The 20,142-nt window shown below is 38.9% G+C and overlaps 1 protein-coding gene across 2 annotated transcripts in view; it reads right to left on the bottom strand.

The window, feature by feature from the left end:
• SLC39A10 (solute carrier family 39 member 10) overlaps window positions 1-20,142 on the bottom strand; it is a 162,581-nt gene that overhangs the window by 103,687 nt on the left and 38,752 nt on the right. Inside the window, exon 2 of one of the 2 annotated variants that reach the window (XM_025001833.2) lies at window positions 19,745-19,848. The gene's annotated coding sequence lies outside the window, so the exon portion shown is untranslated. Of the gene's footprint in view, window positions 1-12,776; window positions 12,917-19,744; window positions 19,849-20,142 lie in introns of those variants that run through there. The other variant, XM_010802174.4, reaches the window with a different exon arrangement.

Genomic DNA, 20,142 nt, shown 5'->3' with positions numbered 1-20,142 from the left:
TGAGCTATTTCAAATCCTGAAAGATGATGCTGTGAAAGTGCTGCACTCAATATGCCAGCAAATTTGGAAAACTCAGCAGTGGCCACAGGACTGGAAAAGGTCAGTTTTCATTCCAATCCCAAAGAAAGGCAATGCCAAAGAATGCTCAAACTCCCCCACAATTGCACTCATCTCACATGCTAGTAAAGTAATGCTCAAAATTCTCCAAGCCAGGCTTTAGCAATATGTGAACTGTGAACTTTGTGATGTTCAAGCTGGTTTTAGAAAAGGCAGAGGAACCAGAGATCAAATTGCCAACATCTGCTGGATCATGGAAAAAGCAAGAGAGTTCCAGAAAAACATCTATTTCTGCTTTATTGACTATGCCAAAGCCTTTGACTGTGGATCACAATAAACTGTGGAAAATTCTGAAAGAGATGGGAATACCAGACCACCTGACCTGCCTCTTGAGAAACCTATATGCAGGTCAGGAAGCAACAGTTAGAACTGGACAGGGAACAACACACTGGTTCCAAATAGGAAAAGGAGTACGTCAAGACTGTATACTGTCACCCTGCTTATTTAACTTCTATGCAGAGTACATCATGAGAAACGTTGGACTGGAAGAAGCACAAGCTGGAGTCAAGACTGCCGGGAGAAATATCAATACCCTGAGATATGCAGATGACACCACTCTTATGGCAGAAAGTGAAGAGGAACTCAAAAGGCTCTTGATGAAAGTGAAAAAGTTGGCTTAAAGCTCAACATTCAGAAAACGAAGATCATGGCATCTGGTCCCATCACTTCATGGGAAATAGATGGGGAAACAGTGGAAACAGTGTCTGACTTTATTTTTCTGGGCTCCAAAAACACTGCAGATGGTGATTGCAGCCATGAAATTAAAAGACGCTTGCTCCTTGGAAGGAAAGTTATGACCAACCTAGATAGCGTATTCAAAAGCAGAGACATTGCTTTGCCAACAAAGGTCCGTCTAGTCAAGGCTATGGTTTTTCCAGTGGTCATGTATGGATGTGAGAGTTGGACTGTGAAGAAGGCTGGGCGCCGAAGAATTGATGATTTTGAACTGTGGTGTTGGACAAGACTCTTGAGAGTCCCTTGGACTGCAAGGAGATCCAGTCCATTCTGAAGGAGATCAGCCCTGGGTGTTCTTTGTAAGGAATGATGCCAAAGCTGAAACTCTGGTATTTGGCCACCTCATGCGAAGAGTTGACTCATTGGAAAAGACTCTGATGCTGGGAGGGATTGGGGGCAGGAGGAGAAGGGGACGACAGAGGATGAGATGGCTGGATGGCATCACTGACTCGATGGATGTGAGTCTGAGTGAACTCCAGGAGTTGGTGATGGACAGGGAGGCCTGGCATGCTGCGATTCATGGAGTCGCAAAGAGTTGGACACGACTGAGCGACTGAACTGAACTGAAATGCTTGCTTTAATATGGCCTCTTTTGTTTAAAGAAATGTATACTGAGCCCAAAAGGACACACTCCAAAGTACAAAGATGCATCATTAATAAGCAATCTAGGGCTTCCCTGATGGCTCAGTGGTAAAGAATCCACCTGCCAATGAAGATGTCGGTTCGATCCCTAGTCTGGGAAGATTCCACCTGCCAAGGAGCAGCTAAGCCCATGGGCCATAACTATCGAGTCTGGGCTCTAGAGCTGGGAACTGCAACCACTGAGTCCACATGCCGCAACTTCTGAAGCCCATGCACCCTAAAGCCAGTGCTCCACAACAAGAGAAGCCAGCATAATAAGAAGCCTGCATACTGTAACTAGAGAGTGGCACCCCTCTCCCCACAACTAGAGAAAAACCCACGTAGCAACAAAGACCCAGCATAGCCAAAAATAAATAAAATTATTATAAAAAAGAAGTAATCTATTTAGGTAAATTATATAATACTGGGCAAGGTTGGAGTGGTGAGGGGTGAGGGGAAGGCAAGGAAACTTTATTCTTGTAAAAACTTCTAAGGTCACTAAGGCAATTCTAAACAAATGTTAAACAGAAATATTAACATTTAAATATTACAACTTACACTTAGGAGAAAAGTCTGATTATCGATGGAACAGAACACTCAAATTCAATCATGTCAACAAAACACATGCCCTTATATAATCTGGCAGAACAGCCCTGAATACAATACTTTTTTATTAAGTGGTTTTCAAACTCTACCTGAAAGTGACGTCATTTATTAACATACAAACTTTCACCTTTAATTTCCTTGTATCTCTTTCCATTATGCCTTCTGGACTCAGCTGATTTAGCCTTCCTAATTAATCTCTGCTATTGTCCTTCTGGGCTTCTCTGGTGGCTTCGACGGTAAAGTGTCTGCCTGCAATGCGGGAGACCTGGGCTCAATCCCAGGGCTGGAAAGATCCCCTGGAGAAGGCAATGGCACCCCACTCGAGTACTCTTGCCTGGAAAATCCCGTGGACGGAGGAGCCTGGTGGGCTGCAGTCCATGGGGTTGCAGAGAGTCAGACACGACTGAACGACTTCACTTTCACATTTTCATTGTCCTTGCTGGTTTCTCACACAGGTGTCATCAATGACATCCAAACTGTTTTTTGGCTTTTATTTACAAGTTCCTTTGTCACATTCACCACAACTTCTCTTTCAAACACTTGAGTTCTCTTTAAACTTTCTGTCCTTAAAAATATCCTCTTGATCTGTGTCTGGGAGGCATGGCTGACTAGTAACCATTTTGGTGATGTCATATAACTGCTTCAAACTGGAAAAGCTCACTTTAATTTAGTAGGTCTGCTTAAACCAAAACAGTTCTAGGAATGTTTGGAATGCTTGAACTTAAGACGAAAAGTCTAATTCACTTGTTTTCTAAAAAACTGCGCTAATAGTGGACCAATGTGACATACGTTAAGAACAGTTTTCAGATCAGATCAGATCAGTCACTCAGTTGTGTCTGACTCTTTGTGACCCCATGATTTGCAGCACGCCAGGCCTCCCTGTCCATCATCAACTCCTGGAGTTCACTGAGACTCACGTCCATCGAGTCACTGATGCCATCCAGCCATCTTATCCTCTGTCGTCCCCTTCCCCTCTTGCCCCCAATCCCTCCCAGCATCAGAGTCTTTTCCAATGAGTCAACTCTTCGCATGAGGTGGCCAAAGTACTGGAGTTTCAGCTTTAGCATCATTCCTTTCAAAGAAATCCCAGGGCTGATCTCCTTCAGAATGGACTGGTTGGATCTCCTTGCAGTCCAAGGGACTCTCAAGAGTCTTCTCCAACACCACAGTGCAAAAGCATCAATTCTTCGGCACTCAGCCTTCTTCACAGTCCAACTCTCACATCCATACATGACCACTGGAAAAACCATAGCCTTGACTAGATGAACCTTTGTTGGCAAAGTAATGTCTCTGCTTTTAAATATGCTATCTAGGTTGGTCATAACTTTCCTTCCAAGGAGTAAGCGTCTTTTAATTTCATGGCTGCAGTCACCATCTGCAGTGATTTTGGAGCCCAGAAAAATAAAGTTTTCACTGTTTCCTCATCTATTTCCCATGAAGTGATGGGACCAGATGCCATGATCTTCGTTTTCTGAATGTTGAGCTTTAAGCCAACCTTTTCACTCTCCACTTTCACTTTCATCAAGAGGCTCTTTAGTTCCTCTTCACTTTCTGCCATAAGAGTGGTGTCATCTGCATATCTGAGGTGATTGATATTTCTCCCGGCAATCTTGATTCTAGCTTGTGTTTCTTCCAGTCCAGCATTTCTCAGGATGTACTCTGCATATAAGTTAAATAAACAGGGTGACAATATACAGCCTTGACAAACTCCTTTTCCTGTTTGCAACCAGTGTGTTGTTCCATGTCCAGTTCTAACTGTTGCTTCCTGACCTGCATATAGGTTTCTCAAGAGGCAGGTCAGGTGGTCTGGTATTCCCATCTCTTTCAGAATTTTCCACAGTTTATTGTGATCCATAAAGTCAAAGGCTTTGGCATAGTCCATAAAGCAGAAATAGATGTTTTTCTGGAACTCTCTTGCTTTTTCCATGATCCAGCAGATGTTGGCAATTTGATCTCTGGTTCCTCTGCCTTTTCTAAAACCAGCTTGAACATCACAAAGTTCACAGTTCACATATTGCTGAAGCCTGGCTTGGAGAATTTTGAGCATTACTTTACTAGCATGTGAGATGAGTGCAATCGTGGGGGAGTTTGAGCATTCTTTGGCATTGCCTTTCTTTGGGATTGGAATGAAAACTGACCTTTTCCAGTCCTGTGGCCACTGCTGAGTTTTCCAAATTTGCTGGCATATTGAGTGCAGCAATTTCACAGCATCATCTTTCAGGATTTGGAATAGCTCAAGTGGAATTCCATCACCTCCACTAGCTTTGTTCATAGTCATGCTTTCTAAGGCCCACTTGACTTCACATTCCAGGATGTCTGGCTCTAGGTCAGTGATCACACCATCATGATTATCTGGGTCGTGAAGGTCTTTTTTGTACAGTTCTTTTGTGTATTCTTGCCACCTCTTCTTAATATCTTCTGCTTCTGTTAGGTCCATACCATATCTGTCCTTTATTGAGCTCACAGTAGCATGAAATGTTCCTTTGGTACCTCTGATTTTCTTGAAGAGATCTCTAGTCTTTCCCATTCTGTTGTTTTCCTCTAATTCTTTGCATTGATCGCTGAAGAAGGCTTTCTTATCTCTTCTTGCTATTCTTTGGAACTCTGAATTCAGATGCATATATCTTTTCTTTTCTCCTTTGCTTTTCGCTTCTCTTCTTTTCACAGCTATTTGTAAGGCCTCCCCAGACAGCCATTTTGCTTTTTTGCATTTCTTTTCCATGGGGATGGTCTTGATCCCTGTCTCCTGTACAGTGTCATGAACCTCATTCCATAGCTCATCAGGCACTCTATCTATCAGATCTAGGCCCTTAAATCTATTTCTCACTTCCACTGTATAATCATAAGGGATTTGATTTAGGTCATACCTGAATGGTCTAGTGGTTTTCCCTACTTTCTTCAATTTCAGTCTGAATTTGGCTATAAGGAGTTCATAGTCTGAGCCACAGTCAGCCCCTGGTCTTGTTTTTGCTGACTGTATAGAGCTTCTCCATCTTTGGCTGCAAAGAATATAATCAATCTGATTTCAGTTTTGACCATCTGGTGATGTCCATGTATAGAGTCTTCTCTTGTGTTGTTGGAAGAGGGTGTTTGTTATGACCAGTGCATTTTCTTGGCAAAACTCTATTAGTCTTTGCCCTGCTTCATTCCATATTCCAAGGCCAAATTTGCCTGTTACTCCAGGTGTTTCTTGACTTCCTACTTTTGCATTCCAGTCCCCTATAATGAAAAGGACATCTTTTTGGGGTGATAGTTCTAAGAGGTCTTGTAGGTCTTCATAGAACAGTTTTGGAACCAGATAAATTTGAGTTTGAATGCCAGCACTGCCATTTTCTAAGTAGGGAAAATTATTATCTGAGCCTCAGGTTTTTCTTCTGTAAATACTCCTTACATTGCAAAATGTCTATGAAGATTTAACTGGCTAATGTTTATTAATCACCTGGCATATTTTACTATGCTTGGGAAATTGATCATTGGATTTATTATGGTCATAAATAATTGTTCTATAAAAACACAATTTGGGGATTTCTGGATCCCTCCCCCAACACTTTACATTTTATGTTCTCGAATAGTCATCAAAGTCTGCCTATTTATGCACAGTTAAAAAATCTATCGTTTCCAAGCCAAACTCAGTTCCAGTGCTAGGTCGCTTCCTACTTTCTGCTACAAATTTATTCTGGTTAGTTTGCACATCTCTGAATGCTGGAGAAATTACCAGTAAAATGATCTTTTTGATCTCACTGACCCTACAATTTTCTCCTTAATCCTACCTTCTGCTACTGCCAGGTCCTCTATCTGGAGAATTGGATCAAGTGATATAGGGCATCTGTAAATAAAAATTATGGGGGGAACATGTCTTTCTATCCTACAGGTAACTTATAAATCAGCATGGCTGACTTCAGCATGGCTGACTTCTCCAAAGATGGAAACAGTCCTGTGCTCCTACACTGACTTCAGTGCCAAGGACACTAACTCCATCAAATACTATCTTCAAAGAAATCAAAGAATTCACAATCCATATGGCAATCAATTTCCAATTCTAAATACGCCTGTAAAAAACATTCAGCTAATTTCTAAACATGTATTCTGGTAGCAGCTTTCCTTCCAAGTATTTTGCATTACTAAGCATCTAAAAATACATATCTATATGTATTACATAAACAGAGTACCTACACGATGTATATTCTGATTTTGCCTATCTGAGCAATTAAAATTTACTCTCTTTATTAAAATAAATCTTCAAAAACCACCATCTTTTGTCACATTCACTGGTGACTGTCAAAGAGCAGATAGTCAAAAGGAAATAAGGAAGCTCAGCGAATAAATTATGTCTTGAATGATTCTGAGACAAATTAAAACTACAGACAGTCTGTGTTCTATTTGAAAAATATTAAATCCAGACTCTTGAATTTTCTACTTATTTTTGGAGCAGTGGATCCCCAAGTGCCCTGCACTGACCGCTGAGATACCAGACTCAGGCAGGAATTTGGGAGGAATCAGAGGAAGGATCTAGGAAGTGGGAACTATGACAAGAGATAGCTTTTCAAGAAAGTGGGTTTTAGAGGTGAGCAGCTAGTTGCTCAGTACTTGATAACAAGGTCCTACTTTATCAGCTTGGGATACATTCTTTCTTCTCTTTTATTCACTCTCTGCCCATTCTTAGCATGCAAAATAATGTCTCATGTGTATCATTTAAAAATATCACAGAATAAATAAATGGCTCTTGAAGGGGCCCTGATGGTGGAGATGGCCTTCTAGAATAGGGATCTTATGGCAGCAACTTGCACAAGATTTGTGCTGGATTTTTGCTGACAGGATCAGGAACTGGATTCTTAAGTACAGAGTTATTTGCTAAATAGAAGATTTCCCATGTAGCTCTCTATGCTTTAAAGACTCACAGACAGAAGATTTCACAACCTCCAGATAACTTGTACTACTAAATGTGACTGTCATCTAATACTTAACCTTCATCTCAGAAAGTTTTGCCCCATTATCTCATGTATATCAATTTACAATTTACTCCTTTTCTGAACTCTGGGCAAATACTTATTTCTCCAGTGGCTTCATCTATTGTGAATAGAGTCACCATTTTTTCTCCTCTTCTCCAGGCCAACTCAAGTACATTTATTTCATGCCTCAGCTATTATTTCTAACCTTTTAATTATCTTTCTTGCTCTTTGAATGTTCACCAGGATTTAAGTGCCTAAAGTCCTGGAGCCTAAGTTCAGATATAATGTGCTGGGACTGGCATGTGGAACAAAGGCTAAATTATTATTGTGAAGATCGCCTCATGCTTCCTGTTATAGTTTATGTAGACTTGTATCAGCTTTTGTTGTTTTTATTATTACATGCTCTATTTATCTTTTCCCACAATTTCAGAGGCAGTCATCTTTTATACTGGGAATTCATAGACCTTTTCTCTAGCATCTCTATATGTAATTTCTTTCCTCAAGTAATTACCTTGTATGAATCAACATTAAATTATATATTTATTCCTAAATACATCAGAATCTTTGCCCAGTGGCAGGTAAATGCAAAGAGTTCAAATATAGTGTTGCTTAGTCACTAAGTTGTGTCCGACTCTTGCGACCCCATGGACTGCAGCCCACCAGGTTACTTCTGTCCATGGGATTTCCCAGGCAAGTATACTGTAGTGGGTTTTATTTCCTCCTCCAGGGGATCTTCCCAACCAAGGGATGGAACCTGCGTCTCCTGCATTGGCAGGCAGATTCTTTACCACTGAGCCACCAGGGAAATGCTTCAAATATAGTACTGATATCTAAAAGCTTAAAACCAAACTCATTTTGATATCTAAAAGCTTAAAATCAAACTCATTCTTTTTATTGGAGAAGGCAATGGCACCCCACTCCAGTACTCTTGCCTGGAGAATCCTGTGGACAGAGGAGCCTGGTAGGCTGCAGTCCATAGGGTCGCTAAGAGTTGGACACAACTGAGCGACTTCATTTTCATTTTTCACTTTCATGCATTGGAGAAGGAAATGGCAACCCACTCCAGTGTTCTTGCCTGGAGAGTCCCAGGGACGGGGGAGCCTCGTGGGCTGGCGTCTGTGGGGTTGCACAGAGTCGGACACAACTAAAGCGACTTAGCAGCAGCAGCAGCAGCATTCTTTTTATTGTCTTTTCCTCCCTAAATTTGTTCCTTCTCTTAAGTTCTCTGACTAGGTCTCAGCACCACTACAAGGTTGCCCAAGGTTGAGAGATCAATAGATTTTTTTTCTACCTTCTCTTTCATTATGTACAATTAATTGGTTTCCAAGTTCTGCTGAGTTTATCTCTTAAAATGGCCCTTCCTTTCTATTTCACTCTACTACCCAAGTTCAGGTATTCAACACTTCTGGATTAGACTATGATAGTTTTTGACTTCTCGCTTCCAATCTGTCGTTCCCTCCTTTCTCAGAACATTTATCAAGTCATTTTTGTCCTTAAAAAATCACATTGTCTCCACTGTTTAATATGTATCTCCTGCCTTTTCAGTCCCCTCTTTTGCCACTTCTCTTCTTCCTCTATTTCTCCCAAATCAAATCCAACAAGGTAAAAACAAACAAGCAAACAACTAACAAAAATGCACAACACTATAAACAAATGCAAAAGACTAATAGATACTAGTATTCACATTCAAAAAGTGAAAATATAAAGAGCCTTTAAAAATCAGTAAGAAAATTACTAAACAACTGAATATAAAAATGATAAGCAATAAGAAAACAAGTTCACAGAAAATATATATATATAAATGGCTCTTAAACATAAGCTGTTCAACTTCACTCATGAGAGAAATTCAAATTAAAACTATTAAGATATCACTTTTACCTGTTAGATCTGAAAAACATTGAAAAGTTTGATAACATACTAATGAGAGCTGGTAGGGAAAAGAGGTCTTATATATTTTTGGTAAGAATATACAATGATACATTACTTATGGAATGCAATCTAACAGAACAAAATCACACATGCATATGCTCATGAATCGACAGTTTCTCTTTGGATCAATTATCTTATAGATAAACTCTCCTGTGTGAAAAATATCTAGATTACAAGGTTATTCATTGTGGCATTGTTTGCAATAATAAGATATTATAAGCAACACATCTATTGGGGATATACTTAACACATGCACACAATATAATACTGTTCAGTTTAAAGACAATGTTTTCTTATGAAAACTAAAGAAGCACTCTCTGTACTGAAATGAGAAGAAATACAGAAAAAAAACTGTGAAGGGGGAAAGAGCATGGTTCAGAGGTGAAAACACAGTGCTTAGTGTACATTTGTTTGAACATACTTAAGGAGAAGACTCTGAAAAGATTCACTGGACACTAATAATAGTTGGCACCTCTCTGGGGACTTTAGTGGGCGGAGGTTAGGGGTAGTAAGATTTTTCAGTTGAAAAAAGTGTAATTTATTTTAAAAAATCATATAAATGCTAGTTTTCTCTCTCTGAAATGTTATTTACTCTTGTTCCCCACCTCTACCTGGACATGTGTCAGGCCTTAATCACTTCCTCCAAAAGACATTCTTTCTAATCTGGAAAAGTTCAGGTTCCCTCAAGTCTCAGTCAAACTCTTAATGTTAGTTTTTGCAAATTACTTGTGAATATCTGTCTTCCTCATTTGACTGTGAAGCTCTAGAAGCAGGGAGGAATGCATCGTCTTCTGCTTGTCTCACCAAAGCCCGGGCTGCTTGGCACATCAGCTCATGAATGTTTGTTGAGTGAAGACATGTGTGCTCAGGGCACTGTGTGGGGATGGGGGTAGAGAAGTCCTGCTTGCAGGGAAAGATAAAAGTGGTGAGACAATGTCTGCTTTTAGGTAGCTTATCAACTAGGGAGGTAGATAAATACCCATATAATTATAAGGCAGAAAGAGGTCATTGCCTTAGGAGTTACAAATTTAGTTATATGAGACTTAGAGCAGGATACTGCAAGAAGAATTTTTTTTAACATGTTATATATCTGATAAATGCAGTAATATTTGCAAAGGGGTTTTGAAAAACCCATGTGATTTCTTCAAGAAAGGGTGGGCTATTTAATGCACAAAATCAAATATGTACAGGGGTCAGGCAGCTGAGGCATGCCAGTGAATGGACTGCCAAGTGGAACTGGTTAAAAACAAGATCTAGTGGTATATTAGCTTGGCTGGATAGTAGCATCACTTGGGAGATTAAAAAGTAAAAAATCCTTATGCTAAGACCATAATGCAGGTCAGTTCACGAGGGGTAAGGAAGGGGATAGGAGGATAAAAATGGAGGAGGAACCCAGGCATCTGCAGTTTTAAGAAACTGCCCGGGTAACAATAACGTGGACCAGGACAGGTCTCATTACCAGTGACTCATTAAAAATGCAGAACTCCAGCCCCACCCTGGATTTACAGAATCAGAATCCGAATTGTGAAGATACCTCCAGTGCTTCTGGTACACTCTGGCAAGTTCAAGAAGCTCTGCTCTAAACAACTTTGTCTTTTTCCAAGGGAATGACCATTCATTAAGTAGTATCAGCATTTCCCAGAGGGCATGCATGTTCTAGTTGTCAACGTTCTAATTTTGCCACTTATACTGCTACTGCTGGCAAAAATGCAAGTAACTGAGATCAGGTGGAAGCCGTCAAAAGGTGACTGGATCCTGGCAAGTTGCTAGAGAGGGGATAGTGAATTATCAGGGTTTGTCTAAGGCTTATATTGTTCTAAGGCAGAAGTTTTTTAATGTCGATTTTTGATAGTTACTTAAATTTTATTTTGAGCAGTTAAACCATCCCAGTCAACAACACTGTGTGTGTGACAAAATTCAATATGAAACTCTGCTCTGATTTAGGTGGGCAGGATTTTGGAGCACCACCAGCTCAGCAACTTTCCTTCCCCATCTCCCTGAAGCAAAATTTTAAGGATAAGATGAAAGTAAAGCGAGGAAGGTTTGGAGGGCTTGGAATGCTAGAGTAAAACCTTTTTACTTAATTTGAACAATGTCAAGTCACCGTATTTTTTAAGCGAGGCTTATAACTGCAATACAAACAAAAAAGAAAACTCATTCCCTCATGATCTGGTTAGGAATATAACTGGTATAAAAGAAAGTTGAAAACTTTTATCCAACAAATGCTTATCAAGCTCCTACTATGAATCAAGTACTATTCCAAGTCCTTTGATTTCATTCCTTTGGTGGTAATTCTAGTCAGCCAGCCTCCTGGAAAACTGATGTCACTGTTCCTAAAATGAATGATCTCAGAAGATAAAAGTGTGGATGAGTCAGATCAGCCCGTGGCTCCAGCTGGACACTGCGAGCAGCTCAGGAGCCTGTCTTTGAATATCAAGAACCACTGAGACTGGAGAGCAAACGCAGGGAGGGGGAGTAATTCAGAACTGGTTACCACACACCTCTGGTTTCAACTTTGCTGCGGAGTTTCATAACAGTTTAAAAATTTTAAATAGCAATACTAGGACATGACTTTCAAAGAATAATATCAGCAACTCTTTTTTTCTTTTTTTCTTATGTGGGATTTTAGTTCCCTGTTTCCAGGTGACCCAGTGGTAAAGAATCTGCCTGCCAGTGCAGGAGACACAAGAGAGACAATGATTCAATCCCTGTGTTGGGAAGATCCTCTAGAGTAGGAAATGGCAGCCTGCTCCAGTATTCTTGCCTGGAAAATTCCATGAGTAGAGGAGCCAGGCAGGCTACAGTCCATGGGGTTGCAGAGTCAGACAAGACTGAGCACTATTCCTTCCTTTCTTAGTTCCTTGACCAGAGATTGAATCTGCGGGCGCCTGCGTTGGGAGCACTCAATCTTAACCACTGGATTATCAGCAACTGTTATGTTATTCTTTTATTTTTTTTAAGTTGTTGCATTGTCTAACATTTTTATCTACCTCTGCTTAAATATATAAAAGTCACTCCATAGATAAATGTACAGAGTAATTGCAAATGCAAAATCAGTCAAAGCCTTAATCTATTGAACCTCCACTATGCTAAAACATTCATATTTCTGAAACAGTAGGTATTTTTATAAACAATTCATAAGGACAAAAATTAAAAGCTTCACAAAATTTGTTTCTGTTAGAAGTTTTCCAGTTGTTTTTTTTTTTTAAGAAATTTCTCAGCACTTTCAAAACTTTAAATGCTCAAAGAATATAATCACTGAGAACAGTTATATTATCCCTTTATTATTTTAAGTGTTAGCCGCTCAGTCGTATCTGTCTCTTTGCAGCCCCATGGACAGTAGCCCATCAGGCTCCTCTGTCCATGGAATTCTCCAGGCAAGAATACTGGAGCGGGCAGCCATTCCCTTCTCCAGGGGATCTTTCCAACTCAGGGATCAAACCCATTATTATTTTCGAGCATGCATTTATTTTGTATTATTTTGATAATGCATTTGTTTTTAAGATGTGCACTGAGCATAGTAACTAAAAAGCAAAAAAAAAAAGAGAGAGAGAGAGAAAGAATGCAATGTATCAGACAAGCCACCAAAAACAGAAGGAAAAGGGGAAAAAAAATTCTCCTTCTGAGCTAAATAGAAAGAGAAAAAAGTACTATCATTAAGGCAGAAGAAAGGCATCTCTGAAGAAGGAATAAATATCCCCAGTGAGCTGGGGGCTGTCGAGTGCAGTAGCAGAATAGAAGGGTATTGGGTGAGAAAGCATACTCCTCAAACTCCCTGTGAACAGAACTTCACTGTGAAGAATAAATCAATCCACTTACAGGGCATGCTTAACTTCACCTGTTGGGAGGTAAGTTCAGTTTCTTTCTCCTTCTTTGAATGAACCGGGAAGGCTTCCGTTTTGCCTTCAGCCTCCCGCCACAGGAATGCGTGCTATCTGCATGGTGGTTTTGAAACCAAAGCTCTTAAAGGAGCTGTATCAACAGGTTTTTTCTCCTTAACACTGCGTCAATTGTAAATGTTGAATGGGAACCTTGAACAAGCTGAAAACTATCATAGGAATTTAAAACCAGCTCTCTTGCCAAAGTGTTTTTTTTAATAGAATCACAATTTATATTTTTATCACTTCAGCCTTTTTGGATCCAGAACTACAGAACTAACAAAGGACTATTTCCTGACAGCTTAATACAAAGGGAAGCCTGAGAGCTGGCCTTGCTGTGTCAGTTAGGACAGAGAACTCTTTCCCAGATGCAAAGAGTTCTGCTAATGTGGTTTTTAAAGAAGACACAGGAGACTCAAAAATGTCCTTCGAAGCAACACAAGATTTGCCAAGCTTTTTCCGTATTTATCTAATGCAGTTCTATGTCCATTGCCTTTCACCCAAATACTTTTCTCTTAACTTTGGCCTGTATACTTTCCATTCTTTCTTTAAATAAAACTGTTTCCAAAGGTGAGGCAAAACACTCAAAGTTTCACTTATCCAGCCCTACATGCTGGTGGCCAATGTCATACGCAAATTCTAAGCACATTTTAAACTTTTACCCATGATTGCTAAACCCTGAAATTAACAAGTTTTTCTTGTTGTTGTTTTGCTTTTGTCTTTTTTTTTTTAGATTAACTCTTTTTAATTAAAGAGTTGGTGTCCAGAATTTGGCTCCTCATGTTTGCACAGCTATTTGTTACTGTTTTCATATCATTTGCAATTTATTGTACAGTACCAAGTGGCTCTCTTAAGAGGTTCTATGGCTTAATATAACTCGATTTCTCATGAAAACTCTCAAGCTTCATTTGGCATGAACTTCATTGAAAATGACTATAATCTGATTTCAAACACTGAGCGATGATGTTACATACAATATGTATATTTCCTCATAACTGAACAAGAATACGATTAAAAATAAGCCAACATTCCCAAAATGAAGACACAATTAAGAACTATCCTAATGATAGGAAGTTCTCTGTAACAAGAAAAAACTGTTGAAAATTAATTTGCTAATTACCATGCACTGATTATTGTAACTGACCAGTTTCTAAGATGATCTATATATAAAATTTAAAAAGGGATAGTGTTTAGGTAATTGTTTAGATAACTTATTAATGTAGTAGATTCTAGGGCTCAAAGGAACTAAGTTGAACATTTAATGACTTTTCACATTTGAGGAAGCAAGATTAAGCAACAACAAAAGTGGAAAAATATGGGGGGAAGTAGAATAAGGAATCAAAAGATAAAAAGTCAGCAATCAAGCTTCATAAAAGAGTGACTAACTACATTTCACTGTTTTTCATAGTCTCCCTGGGAGTTTGTTTGTTTAAATGTTTGGACTCTTCTTGAAGTTAAAAAAAATACAAAAAACTTTTAGGAAAAATACTCAAAGTCAACTAACCTTCCTAGTTAACCTGGCTCTGGAAATTGTACTTGACACTATGACTTTATCACATCTTAAAGGGATATGTCAAAGCTCTTTAAATCATTTCCAGAGGGCATGGATTATTTCCAAGAGTGAGGTAAAGATGTCTGTAATCATGTAAGCATTACTTATTTAGCCACTGCAAATTAAGATGATCAAATACCTCTAAAAAGTGGGAATTATGAGTTTAAGTTTTATACTGACATGCCTACACATTTCCTTCCTTCCTTCTTTTCTTTCTTTCTTCCTCCCTCCCTATTATTTTTTCCTTTTAATTTGAATTCTGGTACCAAGGTAACCCAAAGAATAAACCTGGAACAAGAGTAACTGGTGCCTGTAAATCCTCTCCACAATTCTACTCAACATATCCTACAGAGAAGAGGCCTGGAGAAAATTAAGAATCCACAGTGGAGATGCTCAAGGCAACTTTACTAAAAACAGCCAAATAATGGAAACAACACAAATATTCATCAACAGGGAAGGATAAATTGTATATTCACACAATGGAATACTATAAAGCAAAAGAACAAATTGTTGATATATAAAACAATATGTATGAACCTCATTGACTTAATTTTGCTCAAAATAAACCATATACCAAGAAAGTACAGTTGTGGTTTAATTCCTAGGAAATTCAAAATCAGGCAAAATTTAGAAGTAGTTCAAAGAATGTTTATCATGGAGGGGTTATTGACTGGGAAGTGACTCAGGGAGCCTTCCATGAGTGATAAAAACATCCTAAGGTACTGTTCTGCTTGAATTATACAGATACAGCAATGTATAAAAATTCACTGAGTTATTCACTAAGACTTATACACTTTATGTATGTTATTTGCATTTAAATTTTCTTAAATGAAATTTAAAGAAAACTCACAATGCAGAGAGGAAAAACAAGCTAGAAATTCTCCACCAAAATACTAACAGTTTCAACAAAAGTGAGAGATAGTCTCATTTTGAAAAATACATAAAAATTTCCTTTCACCCAGGGTTATCCTTTTTGAAACTGAAACTGAAGTCACTCAGTCGTGTCCGACTCTTTGTGACCCCATGCACTATAGCCTACGAGGCTCCTACATCCATGGAATTTTCTTTTTTAACATTCCCTAAATCATCGTGTGTGTGTCAGTGGCTCCGTCATATACGACTCTTTGCCACCCCATGGACTATTTAGCCCATCAAGCTCCTCTGTCCATAGGATTTTCCAGGCAAGAATACTGAGTATTCTTGGGTTTCCATTTCCTTCTCCAGGGGATCTTCCCCACCCAGGGACTGAACCTAGATCTCCTGCATTGTAGGCAGATTCTTTACCATCTGAGCCGCCAGAGAAGCCCAAAAGTGTCTGAACTTAACAACCACAGTGATTCTCACTGCCTCTTTCTACAGCTACCCCACACTACCCCAGGACTTCCTAGTTCTTTCCTGCTGTGTGCTGTGCTTAGTCTCTCAGTCATGTCTGACTCTTTGCGACCCCATGGACTATAGCCCACCAGGCTCCTCTGTGCATGGGGATTCTCCAGGCAAGAATACTGGAGTGGGTTGCCATGCTCTCCTTCAGGGATCTTCCCAACCCATGGATCGAACCCAGGTCTCCCATATTGCAGGCGGATGTAGAAAGAGGAGAATTAAAGAATGACAAAGTCTTCCCCCTAGACTAGTAGGGTTTGAGGACTTTGGTTAAGTTTCAAGATTTCTTGATTAGGGACACCTTTCTGTCTTCTCAATCATTATAGCAAGTATCCCGATTCTCTTTTGAGGGAGACCATGACAAAGAGTGACTGGGAGGACAAAAAAGAAGTTGACGATCTGGGTTTCAGATACACAATTAAAGTTTGGCCTTAGGCTTACTTCCCTTATGGTTCAATAGAATTCAATAAAATGGGAAAGGAGGGAGAGCTGTCCAGGAATGAAAAGACTTCTCTTTGTGTTCTCTGTGAAAAGCTACACAATGGATCTGGTATGTTGGGGCCAGAAGGGTGAGAAGCCCCAATATTTATTTCTAGTCAAACTCTATTGATATAATTTATGTGCCCCCCTTTTTTAAAGAGAACACTGGGAAAACAAATCCGTATCTCCTTAGCCACATTTCCCCAGGATTTTTAGAAACACAAAGAATCTTTTTCTCCTGTTCTTCTCCCTGGGGGCATTCCTGACCCTGGCAGACCATTTCTAACAGTGGAGGCTGTGACTGGGGTGATGATGTGTGAGGGTTGTGGTGGGGCTCTTGAGCTTCAGGCTCTTGCATTCCAATATGGTCTTTGAATTTGAAACAACTGGATTGCTGCCTCATTCACTACCCAAAGTACAGCCAATTACAACCTGGCTGGATTTATGAAATTATTTAAAAATCCTGGACCAAAATTAATGGAGGAAATTATGGACAATTATCAAATTGAGTATTTAAATAACATATATGGAGATGGGAGAGGCTAAAAATGTAGGGCTTTGAAGGAGATCAGCCCTGGGATTTCTTTGGAAGGAATGATGCTAAAGCTGAAACTCCAGTACTTTGGCCACCTCATGCGAAGATTTGACTCATTGGAAAAGACTCTGATGCTGGGAGGGATTGGGGGCAAGAGGAGAAGGGGAAGACAGAGGATGAGATGGCTGGATGGTATCAGTGACTCAATGGACGTGAGTCTGAGTGAACTCCGGGAGTTGGTGATGGACAGGGAGGCCTGGCGTGCTGCGATTCATGGGGTTGCAAAGAGTCGGACACGACTGAGCGACTGATCTGATCTGATCTGATCTATGGTGATGGGATTCCCAGGTAGCTCAGTGGTAAAGAATCCACCTGCCAATGCAGGAAGGAGATGTGGGTTAGATTCCTGGATGGGGAAGATCCCCTGGAGGAGGAAATGGCAACTCACTCCAGTATTCTTGCCTGAGGAATCCCATGAACAGAGGAGCCTGGTGGTTCATGGGGTCACAAAGAGTTGCACATGACTTGGTGACTAAGCACATCTATGGTGATAGATGTTTTATATGTATTATTATTACACAACATTCTTGACACCTCTGTAAGCTAAAAATTAGCATCCCCATTTTATAAGTGGAAATCTCAGCTTTCAGTAAACAAAAGTCCTAAGAGTGCATAGCTGAGGTTCAAGCCCAGGTCCATCGGACTTCAAAATCCTTTTATCTCCTGACCTCTCAGGAGAGGTGCCCTACTCAATACATAAAAAACTTAATTAATCTTTCATCCTATGAAAAGAATATAAATTGTAAATTAGATCAGCTAAAATAGATGGTAATCTCCTTGAGGGCAAAGGCTGATGACTCATCTTTACTGTGACATAGATAATACCTCAGTATGTTAGTGAATACTTCTAAATAGGTGTCCATGAGAGAGATGTTGATTTTCTCTGTTACACATGCACACACACACACATGTGTAAGCATCTACAAAATTGTTATTATGGATTCAAATAACTGCATAAAAAATAAAATTTACTCATTTAAGTAAAAAGTGAAGCTAGTGAAAAGTATGGGTAAATGCCAAGTAAGATAACAAAAAGAACTTTAAAGAACTTTAAAGCTCACATATTGAATTACATTTGCTGGTCTTTTAAGCTTTAAAGGTACATTGGCTAACATTCCTGTTATACCAGGAATAACAAGCAAGCACAAAGCCTTTCAAAGAATAACTGACCCTAACTGTGGAATTATTTCAAAGAAAAGAACATACAAACATGGGATGTTCTGCTTATACAAGATGGAACCTAAATAAGCGGAGTAGAATCCAATGATTAGTAAAATTCCACTCTGATGACCAGTTCTTTACACCAAAGAACTAAAAAATGTACTAAATGCTTTTTCTTTCCAGGACTTTTCTCCCCCATTTCATTTTAATTTGTCTCTGTGGAAGAAAAGCACTGAACAAGATTGAAATTCTTAGTGCCTTATCCCTTCCGAAACTTACAGTCTGAAATTAGTTTATTTACTTTCAAATTAAGTCAGAATTTGTTACTGAAAGAATTGTACCTGGGTCTTTAGTTACAGTATTGCTAATGATTCTTTTCAGTTAAAGACATGCAGAATTCCAAGGTGATGTGCTTTGTTATTTACTTTTTACTGGTAGAATTCTCGGTTTGCTGAATGTAGAGTAAACAAGAATTTGAAATTATATCATAGAATAAAAGGAATTCCTTTAACATTGGAGGCTCATTTGTCTTTCAGGTAGAATCATCCAGGTTTTCTTTCATATTTGTGATTGCTGAGTTTTTGCTTCAGAATTCTCTAGGATAAATTTGCTTGTGACCCACTCTTAAATAATCCACTCTTAAATAATCATTTAATCTCCATTAACTAAAAACATGTCTGGTTAGGTCCATTTCTAAGAGTATAAGAAACAAATCAGTATTTCTTTCTTTCCAGATTTTGTCTTCCTGATTTTTTCATGTTAGTTAAAACAGTAAGCAGATATTTCTGAAATTTTAATAATGTATATCTGTGCAGTGTAAATGTTTTCTTCATTATTCCAAAATGTTTACTCTCAGTGTTTACTTTTGTGGTTCTCCACAACTTTTAGAATGGTCATTACCTGTCAAAAACGATATTGATAGAGAACAAACTTGTGGTTGCCAAGAGGGAGGAAGTGTGGGAGGGTGGAGTGGGACTTTGGGGTTAGAGAAGGAATAAACAACAGGTCTTACTGTATAGCACAGGAAACTGTATTCAATAGCCTGTGATAAACAATAATGGAAAAGAATATGAAAAAAGAATGTATATATATATATATATATATAAAACTGAGTCACTCTGCTGTACAGCAGAAATCAACCAACATTGTAAATCAAATATACTTTTAAAAAAGTCTATGTTAGTTCATTATTTATATAGTTGAACTAATGAATATTAGTTCATTTTTTGGGGGGGTCCCAATCTTTTTGGATTATTTTTGAGAATCTTCAACTATCTCCTGCATTAAAAATTTTTTTAAATATAAAAACCCTTTTCTACATTATGGTTCTTTAATCTGTCTTGGCACATAAATCTCCTTTCTATTCCTAAATTTTTAATGCTTTCCATAGTCTCAGCATTGTCTTAACTTTAATTCACATTTTTTCCTATTCTTTTGTATGAATTTATATATTTCTTCACTTTGATTGGCGGCCGCTTCATTCTATTTTCAAGTTTTAAACTTTTGGTTCCCATTGAGTCCCCTAGTGATGGCAATTCATTAATACGTCAAAGTTTTCTAGCACAGCACACTCCCTGAATGTGACACTTCTGGTGCATGTGGGGTGGCGGAGTGGGCATGCTCAAGACAATGTCACCCAAAAATAAAATACTAAAATAAATATTCAACATTTTAGCTTATGCATATACTTTGCTAAGTAAGTATATAATTTTTTTAAAATTGGAAAATAAATGAAACTTACCCTTTTAAGAAGATTTCAGTGGATGATTTAGGATGTTTATGTCTTTATTTTAGCTCCATCCAATTCAGTTAATAAGAGTTATAGGGTCCTGTCGGGTCCAGAGGCTGTGGAGACCACAAAAGGAAGGATAAGGGAAGGTCCTCCCCGCAAATTTACATTCATTTAGATCAGTTGGAGTGCTAGGGCTTTCAAATCCCAAGCTTTATATGTGTTTCCTTAAAGAGTGAGTAGTAACTGTTTTCCCAGCCAGCGAGGATCTAGGTTCCCCACTTATAAAGCTTCAGGTTGTTCTTCAACTATCCTTTTTACGTTGTATAACCCTTAGGGGTTCATATCCGACTTCCATATTTAATATACTTTAATTCAGCTTTGTAATGATCTGTATATGCATTCATGAG

This window comes from Bos taurus, chromosome 2 (genome assembly GCF_002263795.3).
Source record: "Bos taurus isolate L1 Dominette 01449 registration number 42190680 breed Hereford chromosome 2, ARS-UCD2.0, whole genome shotgun sequence".
Lineage (NCBI taxonomy): Eukaryota > Metazoa > Chordata > Mammalia > Artiodactyla > Bovidae > Bos > Bos taurus.
The sequence above is the reverse complement of the archived record's forward strand: the minus strand, read 5'-3'. Positions and strand labels throughout refer to the sequence as shown.